The sequence below is a fragment of the Anomalospiza imberbis genome, chromosome 3 (assembly GCF_031753505.1).
Source record: "Anomalospiza imberbis isolate Cuckoo-Finch-1a 21T00152 chromosome 3, ASM3175350v1, whole genome shotgun sequence".
Taxonomy (NCBI): domain Eukaryota; kingdom Metazoa; phylum Chordata; class Aves; order Passeriformes; family Viduidae; genus Anomalospiza; species Anomalospiza imberbis.
Genome location: NC_089683.1, coordinates 72,243,466 through 72,253,532, shown reverse-complemented (window position 1 = coordinate 72,253,532; position 10,067 = coordinate 72,243,466).

The following is a 10,067-nucleotide window of genomic DNA, read 5'->3' as shown; positions in this document are numbered from 1 at the left end:
TCACACGTGAACGTTTCTCTGGGGCATCTGCTCTCCAAAATACTGTGGAAAACTGAAGAGCCTTCACATGAGCTGCACAGACCCCAGTATGTCACAGATGTGAGCTTTGTGTCTGAAAGCTGTCCCCCAAAATGGTACTTTCTGAAGTTCAGATTGGGCTTTAAAGAAGTTTGGTCTAACATCAGCAAATCCCTGATAGATGTTGGTTATTTTTGCTCAACCTCCCCTGTCCCCACCCCCAGAAAACAAACCAAACAAATCAAAAAAAAACCCCACCAAACCCAAAAAACAAACTGAATGTCTTCACCAAAAAAAAAAAAACCCAAAGATACTGAAGTAAGCAGATTTTACTAGATTACCAAAAATGTAATGTTATATCCATGTTATATGCGAGAACCTCGCATATAACCTCGCATATAAAAGGAGATTTAGACCTCATGCACTGTATAAACTTTAGGTTAAGGGATAAATTAGTCTTGTTTTTTTATTCTGTGTATCTTGCAAGGTGACTTTTTTTATGGAGTTTATTTGATAAATGTGTCATTGTGTTAATACCTCAATCCTTTGCTTCCAGTCACTCCTGAGAAGTTTATATGCACCTATCAATACAATACATCAAAATTGTAAAGGTTTCCAAAAATCTATTAGTTTAATATTGAAGAGGAAAGTGGAGGTTGGGAGAATGCTAAAGCAAAGACAGGAGAACATGAGAGATGAATAGAATTTGGTGTTTTAGAAATTTTGCCTTGAAGAATAAATTAGAACAAATAGTAAAATTCAGAAATAATAAAGACTGCATTAGGCTAGAAAATATATAGCTGACACCTCAGAAATTTGAGAATGTCAGGCCTGTATGTAAATAAAATAATTCTTTCTGAGTAATAAACAATAAGTAGCTAAAATTGGCCTTGTCAGTGGCTATCTTAAGTATAAAGGTGAAAAAAACCCCAATGCCAAATGTTTAATTCACATTATTTCTGTTGATTACATCTGCTAGAAAATGTTGGCTTATGTAAAAAGAGATATGTCAAATTGGATCTGTATTCCATGCACTTCCTCAAACTACTTTCACCACAGCTACTGTGCCTTTAACTGTTATGGTTGTAAAATTGCAGCTCAGGGGGTCATATTAAGGTTTCCCTAAAAGTCCTAATCTCATTTTTTACCAGGTTTTACTGACCAATGTACCATAATAGGAATGGAAGAGGACCCACAAGATCTCACGGGAGCCAGACTCAGGGTGGGGTACTCAGTGAAGTCTCTGCCAAAATAAAATAATATGACTCAGGGATTTGCAGATTTCGACACGGCTTTTAATGAGCTAGCACTGCAAGGGGCCAGATCATTTTGTTTTCTTTTGCTTTTCCTTTCCTTCTTTTTATGCAAGGGAACAAAGTTCAGCTTGCAGCTGCAGCTGGGCTGTGTTTTTGACTCACGGTCACGGTAGGCGGCAGTCCAGGACTGGAGAGCGGCTGCAGATGGGCTGGGCTTTTCCCCGAGGGAGTGGCAGGGATGCCCCGCTCTGGTCTGAAGGTGGCACCACAAGGCTGTGCGCAAGGCGCTGCGGTAGCCGGACGCTGCTGTTGTCTCTGTTAGTTGAGCCTGTGGGGCTCGCAGTCCAGCCTGGCATGCTCAGGTAAAATGGGGATGATGTATTCTGCTGCTCTTCACTGTTCCTTGCATGCTGAATATGGAAGGCAACCCAGCATATGTAGAAGCCGCTTGATCTGAAGCAGCAATGAATGGGACTCCAGCAACCCAAATGAAATCTAAAGAGGAATGATTGACGCTCTGTGGAGCCTCTGAGATTGCTGCGACCTTGCACTTAGTGCCCTTGGCCAGCTGACTTCATCTGAAAACAACTGGGGTCATCTGAACATTGTCATCAACAGCTTCCACTGGAGCTGCCCTCAATCTGTGAACACTTTTGTAAATGTGAGCAGCTCACACATAAGAACTATTAGCACTGAAATCAGCACTAAGCAGACATTGCATCACTCTCTTTCAAGCACAAAAGTGACATCTATGTATTTCAATTAACAAGAAATGTAGCAGTCTTTCTCATTAGATTAGAACCTTGCTTTTAGAAGGACCTCAACCCACTTCACATGGTGTGAAGGTAGTCTGACATCCTGATTCTCAGGGATCCAAGGAGAATCTGAAGATCCTCAAGGGACCAAGCACCTAGGAGGTGTAAACTGGTTCAGTCCCGCTTGCTAGTGCTGTCCCACCCACAGCAGTGCTGAGGGTGTTTATGCTGGCACCCCACCAGGGAGAGGGTGACCTCCCATTGTACCCAGGCTGTCACCCACTCATGGCCATGCTGAGGCACAACAAGGGAACAATCAAACCAGTCTAATACCAGGGAATCACCCTCCTGGGGTTACCAGGGCAGTCTATAAAGACTTATGTGTACTCTGTGTTACACCACTAGAAATATTACAGCCAGAGAAATACGATATCTAATTGTAGTTATGTATGGAAAGTTATCGGTTGGATGTTTCTAAAATCATGGGCTCATCCCTTCACTGCTAGCCCAGAGTGATGAGAGCCGATGAAGGAGATTGCAAAGATACATTGGTGCTGTAATTGAACTCCTTTATCTTGCCCCATGGTGAACTTTTCCAACAATAAATATGAAGACCACAAGCTATGCTACTGAAAGCTAGTGACAGCTGTAGAATTCCATGATGTGTGCTAAACATCTGCTTAATTCTTTCACCATGCTCTCTCCGCCAGTACGTGCAGGTAGTAGGAGGCACACTGCACAACCTGATATTGTGAAAAATTACCACAAGATGGGATAAGCTCATTTTAGGATAGCTTTATGCTATAGCTCAGAGATATAAATTTGCCCTGATGTTGGAATGAACACTATGTCTTTTCTTTTCATGCAGAACCCTGCTTTATGTGTTGTGTCCAGGGAGGCACTTTTACTAACATAAAGCTGTATAGATATGGTATATTTAGAAAAGAAATGCACAGAATGGAAAAAAAAATTAAAGAAAATCGGACTATAGGCCACAGCTTTTAAAAACAGTTGGTGATTTAATTTTTCAGGAATCACGTAAATGGAGTGAAGGGGCCTAAATACCTATTTCAGCATGTCAAGGGATGCACAGGAAAATGAAGGCAACAGAAATTTGGGACATGTTATTAGCTTACATAAATTGTTGCCAGTGTCTAAGATACAGGCAGATTAATTTGACACCCATGTTTTATGAAGTTAGCCTCATGGTGTCACCAATTAACTTCTCTGTTGGTGAAGTGATGATAATGGTATGTAATTGGCTGCATATGTTCACTTTTAGGAACAATAGGAAATGGCTGAGTGGTTTGATATTTTTAATACCATACACTTTAACTAGACAATTTGTTAACAGATTTCTCAGGGACACATGAGGTCATGTTCATGTTCTCCCTTTCATGCTCAAATCAGTTCTCCCTGTTCAGAAGAACTCATATATAAGGAAAAGGTCTCTCATTTGGGTCCTGTTTCTCAAGTGAATATCCTTGAAGACACAGTATAGCAGTCTGGATTCAATTCTGACTCTTTAGTTTCATGGGATGTAGCACCAGGAAGCGGTCAAGGCTTTCTGGGCACTGTCTATATCAGTGCAGAATAGGAGGCACCTCTGGAGAGGTCTTCAGCCCATGGATCACCATTGTCTGTCTGAGGACAGAGTGCATCACCTTCTCTCCACTGGCTTTTTCAAGTGGGAGCCCAATGCAAACTTTGGAAAACTAACACAGACACCTAAAAGTAGGAACGATCAAACCCTACCCCAGGGGGTTTGATTTCCTCTTCCTTTCTCCAGGCCTTGCTTGTGCTGATAGAGAAAGCCCAGTAATGGGGCACCAGACTGGTGGGGAAAACCCATGGAACTCCCTGAGCCTGAGCCCCCAGTGGCCCATTGCTGCCAGCATGCTCTCAGCATCTTCTGCTTGCACCTGGTTTTGGAAGCAGTCAGGAAGTGTATTCTTTTGGCTGATGTTACATCATTTTGCAGCTTTTAGGCTTGCTACTGGCAGTTCATCGTTCCATTGGAATTAAAATGGACAACCTTTTGTTCAGGTTTGGTGAGTAAAGCCAAATTTCAGTATGCTTATCTTCCTCTCTTATTTGTTACATTCCATGATACATGCAGCCTGTAGTGGCATCCTTGCCTGTGAAAGCTGTTTTCATTAAACCATCTAAACAGACTGTGAAACTCTTGGAATATGTTTGTTTTGTTTCATGCACAGATGTGATTAGAGGGAGACCTGGTGGGACACACACTGGCAGTGCTGAGCTGTGCTCAGTGGAGAGAGCTCTCTGACCAGCAAAAGACTTTTCTGGTCACAAGTTTCTGTGCTTTTCAGCCTCAGTGTTGTTAAAATAAGTTGCAACTGCATGTAATACTTTCCTGATCCTGCTCTCCTTCTGGATATGCAGCCATGAAAGCAGCCATGCAGCCTGGCAAAGGCCAGCTCCCATGTAAAGAGGCCAAAGAATGTCACACTGCACATCTGTCATGGATGTAAGGAGAGCTCAGCTGCCGGAAAAGGTCTGGGAGAAGAGAAGGCAGTAATGTGTGAGGGGATCTCCCTATGGTGAAAATGTTGCTGTGGTTTTTCCTGAGCCTGGTGATGTGATCTATGCCAAGATGGTTTGAGAAGACTAGTCTGCAGTGCAGTGTTAAGGCTTCCATTGCTAAATATGTGATAAATTTCTCCAAAGCCACGGAATGTTTCTGTTCTAAAAGCTGCAAGATCAGAATTTTCCAAGTTGCTATTACATACTTATAAAACATTCCACAGAAGAAAATCTCTTAGTAACAGATACATTTTATTGGATCAGACTTTGGGTTATTTCTTTTTTAGGCACACATGAAATTCAGAATACCTGAGGTCTAAAGTGGATTTTTAAATGCAACAATTTTTGCATAAAATAAATGCATTCACCTTGCATTTGCTAGGACAGAGGTAATTGAGCTGCTCCATGTGCATGAGGTGTACAAACTCCCTTGTGCTGCAAAAAAGGACCACCAGACATGTTCACAAGTGTCTTAAGGAAGAATTTTTGCCTAAATATAATGATATCTGTGTAGGAAGTGAGTTTCAATTCCCAAAATGCAATTCTGTCTCTGGTAATGCATGCCATTTTTCATAACTGTGTTTCTGCCTGGTTCCCTTTCACTTGTAGATAACTTTGTAGCTAGTTTTGCCTTGTAGCTATTCTTTTCCATAGTGTTTTTTTGAAAAGAAACATTTGAAAATACTTATGGCTTATGAAGAAACTTCCTCGATTTCCTCTTTTTTAAAAAAAGAAATTCTGACATGTTGATTGAAATGAATGGGCCTGAATTTCCACCAGCCTGTGGTGCTAGTGGCTGAATATTACTATTGAGGGCTTATATAAAATGTGTTTCATGATCTTATCTAGCTTCCAGGTTGTCACTGTCACACAAAACCCACACAGATCTGTTATCACCAGTTAGAGAGTTTGAAGACAAATGAGGCAGATATGTTTTTCAGCAGATGTTACAGAATTTGTAAGTCTGTCTTGAGACTTGACCCTCACTGTGTTTCTCTTTCAAAGTCAGCTCAATGTTTTTGTTCCCTGTTGTCTTTCAAGTGTGTTTTATCTACAGCAATGCCTACAAATGGGTACATCAGAGGCACAAGCTCTTCACAAATGACTCTTGCTGTTACAAGTGCCCCAGAAGGGCTGTACTAGGTTTTGCTGGGGTAGAGTTAATTTTCTTCACAGTGTCTGGTGTGGTGCTGTGTTTTGGATTTGTGCTGAACAAAAGGTTGATAATATTGAGATGTTTTTGTTATTGCTGAGCAGGACTTACACAGAGCCAAGTTTTCTGTTTTTTGTACTGCAACGCTGGTGAGGGAGTTGGGGGTGCCTGAGAGGCTGGGAGGAGACATGTCCAGGGCAGGTGACCCCAAATAACCAAAGGAATATTCCAGACCATATGATATATCCTGCTCAGTATATAAAGTGGGGGGAAGAAGAGGTAGGTGGGGGGATGTTTGAATTGATGGCATTTGCCTTCCCATGTAGCCATTATGTGTGCTGGGGCCCTGCTCTCCCGGGAATGGCTGAACACCTGGCTGCCCATGAGAAACAGGGACTTAATTCGTTGTTTTCTTTTGCTTGTGTGCTTTTGTGCTTTTTGCTTTCCCTATTAAACTGTCTTTATCTCAACCCATGAGTTTTCCAGCTTTTCCCCTTCCTGTTCTCTCCCCAGTCTCACTGGCTGGGGAATGAATGAGTGGCTATGTGATGCCTGGTGGTTGGCTGGGACTAAACCACAACAAGACCAAATACCTTTCTCAGCCACGAGGGCAGGTATATTCTGCTGTCCCTCCTTCTGCTTAAAATCATGTGTTTAAGCCTGATTCTTTTGTATTAAGGTCCCTTTGGATCACTCTGGAAATCTGATTATCCTAGAAGCAGGTGTAAGTGGAAGACTCAGAGTCCAGACTTGAGCTTGTAGCTTTTCTGCAGCTGTAGACCATGTGGGATCAGGGATAGTGCTTTTGTTCAGTCAGGGGCAAAGAAATTCAGAGCAGACTCCCATTAAGGCATCCCAAAACAGATACCTGCCTACATCTACTTGGATACTTGCAGATGTGCCCATCTCTCAGGATGGCAGTGAGCCCAGAACAGCTGGATCCTCTTCGTGAGCGCTCCTGCTGTGCCAGACTTGGTGTTTGGTACCTGACCCCAGTAAGAAGGCAAGTGACTCCTCAAAGAGCTACCACACACCTATCTGAACAATGTCTTTTCACTCCTGACCACACTTTCCCCTGATACATGGATTGCCTTGCAGTAAGCAGCTCGAAAACTCTCACAGGCCTTCTCCTTTTAAGGGACAGGTAATAATTTGCCAGTAAAGTTCTTTCCAAGGAAGGTCATGCCACTGTCAGTCCATAGCAATAGGAAAACAATGACTTTAAAACACAAAAGGAGAAAATCATATGGAGTTCAAAGCACAAATGGAATTTTTTGATTGCTGTGTGGATGAATTTTTGCCTGAGAATATACATGTTCTTGTCTATAAACAAAAGAACAGAAGAGGTTTTCTGTGCTGGAAAGTAAAGCAAAGAAGAAATGGAATGGAACAAAATTTTAGTCACACCTGAAATACCAATTGCAATTGATTGTCTACAGGAACACCATCATCCTTTAAAGCTATACAAATATGTATTTGCAGGCTTCTGTCTATTAGGCCATGAAAGCTCTGTGCATTGATTTCAACAGTGTCTAGATGGACAAAGTCAATTAAAACAATTCAGTGTAACAGAAGCAAGGTAGGTCAGCTTCTTCTGGGAGACCAAAGAGGATAATTTTCTGACATTGCTTTGCTGATGGGGGGATGCCCATGCTCTACCTGTCACTGACTTTGCATAATGTTTTGTCTCAGGACTAATTTTTACTGCTGCTGAGACTTACAATCACTCTCTTAGTTTCAGGAATCAGATTTAGGTCTGCATAAGGTCCTTAAATATAAAGCTAATATAAACAGTGTAGGACTTAATGGAAATCCTGTAAATGTACCAGTGGATTTATTTCCTGAAGCAGTAACAAGGGTTAGTTATGCAAAAGCTACAATTGATCCAGCATACCTGACTCTGTATTTTGTAATGTGTGTTTTACAGCAGTGTTTAAGAATCTTGTCACCAAGGAGATTCACACTGATTAAGATAGAAGAGTGATTTCAATCCCTCTTTTAGAGACCAATGCAAAGTTGTTTTGGATGATCTCCTAGGTGGTTTCTGCTGCATACATATAAGAAGATAGTCTGAATGATGGGATAAGGGTACATAGTACAAGCCTGCTCTTGTTTCTCATGGGGGAAAACTCCACAGCTGGGATGCTTTATACTGTGTTCTTTCATTTTCTGCATCTTGTGCATGTTTGAGTACCTTTCCTCTGCAGAAGGGCTCAGAATATTTTCATTAGTAGTAGTTAAAATGTCAGTCCATCTGATATTGTAAAAGGAGATTTTGGGAGATTTGCCTATAGCCTGTCAATGCTAAAATTATATTGAAAGGCTTCTAACAAGATTTAAGCTCTTAGTCTGGACTTCCAGTTGTGATCTAATAGGATAACTCAAAAGATGCTTATGTTTCATAGTGATAGGAAAAGGTCCTGCATCTGAATAAACAATTTGTAGATACTTTAAAAATGCCAGACACAAATCAGGCAGAAGTCCAGAGCCAGGATACTGAAGCGTTCTCTGTTGGAGACATTAGCAAAAATGGAACTGCATCATCCTCAGATTAGAAACCCAACCAATTAACACCTCTTGCTTTTGCCGGTTTCATTTCTGATTCATCATTGAAAAATTATTAGAGAAACCTCGAGGTTTCATTAAAATGTAAATATAGACTTCTTTATATTCTTTATTGCTATCAGCAAAGTGGTTGTTTGCCTGGGCTATTCCAACACAGCCAGGCAGTGCTGAGCAGCTCAGAAGTGTCATCATTTAGGAGGGTTTACTGCTTCTAAATATGCTGTTTAGGCCCTGCTTTTTATATTTTACACTGCCCCTTTCAAATTAACATCAGTCAAGGTGATTAATGTCTTGTCGCCCTACAAATGGTTTCCACAAAATATAAATCATGACCATATTTTCATATTATCCTGTCTTTGTGACTAACCAAAAGGAATTCTAGTAAACTTAAAAGACCAGCACATATTTATTTTCCTTCTTAGCCAGGAAAATATTTTTTTTTTACTTTTCTGAGTAACATACTTGCACACTTTGCGTTAAAATTCACTGAAATTAGGTGAATGTCTCAACTCTAAATATTACCTATCTGTATTTCTGAAAAATTAGAATATTCCTTCAGGGTTGGGAGAGTCCTGGCTGGGCTAATACTAAGATTACACACTGATAGGCAGCCTTTCTTTGGAATTAAATTTCAGTACATCTTCAGTGTTTGATACTGTTGGTAACAACTTCGGTCCTGTAATAGTAATAAGATTTTCTAGTGGCATGTCACTATTAATTTCTGTTATTAAAGTATTTCTATTCAACCTGTTGTTAATATTCCAGTTTAAATCATAAATTCTGCAGCCACAATACACTTAGGAGTTACTAAAAATTTTGATAAAAACTTATAGTACTTGCTGAACCTTTCTTTCGGGCTTTGTTGTATTTTAAACAAGTATGCCAATGGTACCTTTACTTTGCCAGCTTTTTTTGGGGGGTGTATCACACACCGTTGACCAGAACTTTTCTCATTAAATTTTCTTATTATTGCTTTGCACAGCTTGTCTTTCAGTTTCCCCTCTATACCCAGTACATTTATATAAAATTCAAGCTGGAGAGCAATGCTTGTATCTTCCTGCTATTCACGTAAAAGAGAGGCATTGAATTAGTCTTTGTTCTTAAATATGCTGGTTTCAAAATGACTGTGAATGTATGATTATGCAAAAATATTAGCATCTCATGAACAGGTAGAAACTCCAGAATGTCACAGACAGAATCTTGTCCCAACAGCAAGAATCATGTTTGTATAAAGTAGAAGGGTTGCCAAATTGCAAATAATTCTTAAATTATGAGCTGCAACAACATGGCAGATAATAAAACTTTGTAAGTGTAATTATATATTAAATTATTTAAATAAGTAATAAAATTAAAAAGCGATCTTTCATTCTTAGGTTGTAAAACTTTATTATCTTAGCTATTATCAACTAAGTAAATGATTTATTTCCCTGTCCATTTGTATTTGGCTGAATAATTATTCTAATCCCCTTTCATTATTCAGATGGTGTTTTATAAACTGAATCCATTACAAGTTTGTCTTTTGTGACTGATTATTTTACACATAAAACTTTGTGGAATAATTTTCAGGAAAGATTCTTAAACAGAAATTTATACAACAGGTTCTCCTAGCTAAAAATATTTTAAAATAAGTGGATCAAGACCAATCTAAAATGAGAGTTTTGTTCAAAGAGCACCTACTAGATATCTTGGTGGTTTTGCCTCAAACCTTTTGTAAGGTTGAAAGAAAACCTGTCCCTCGGGTTTTCCAATAATGAGGATCTTTTTCCTGTTTCA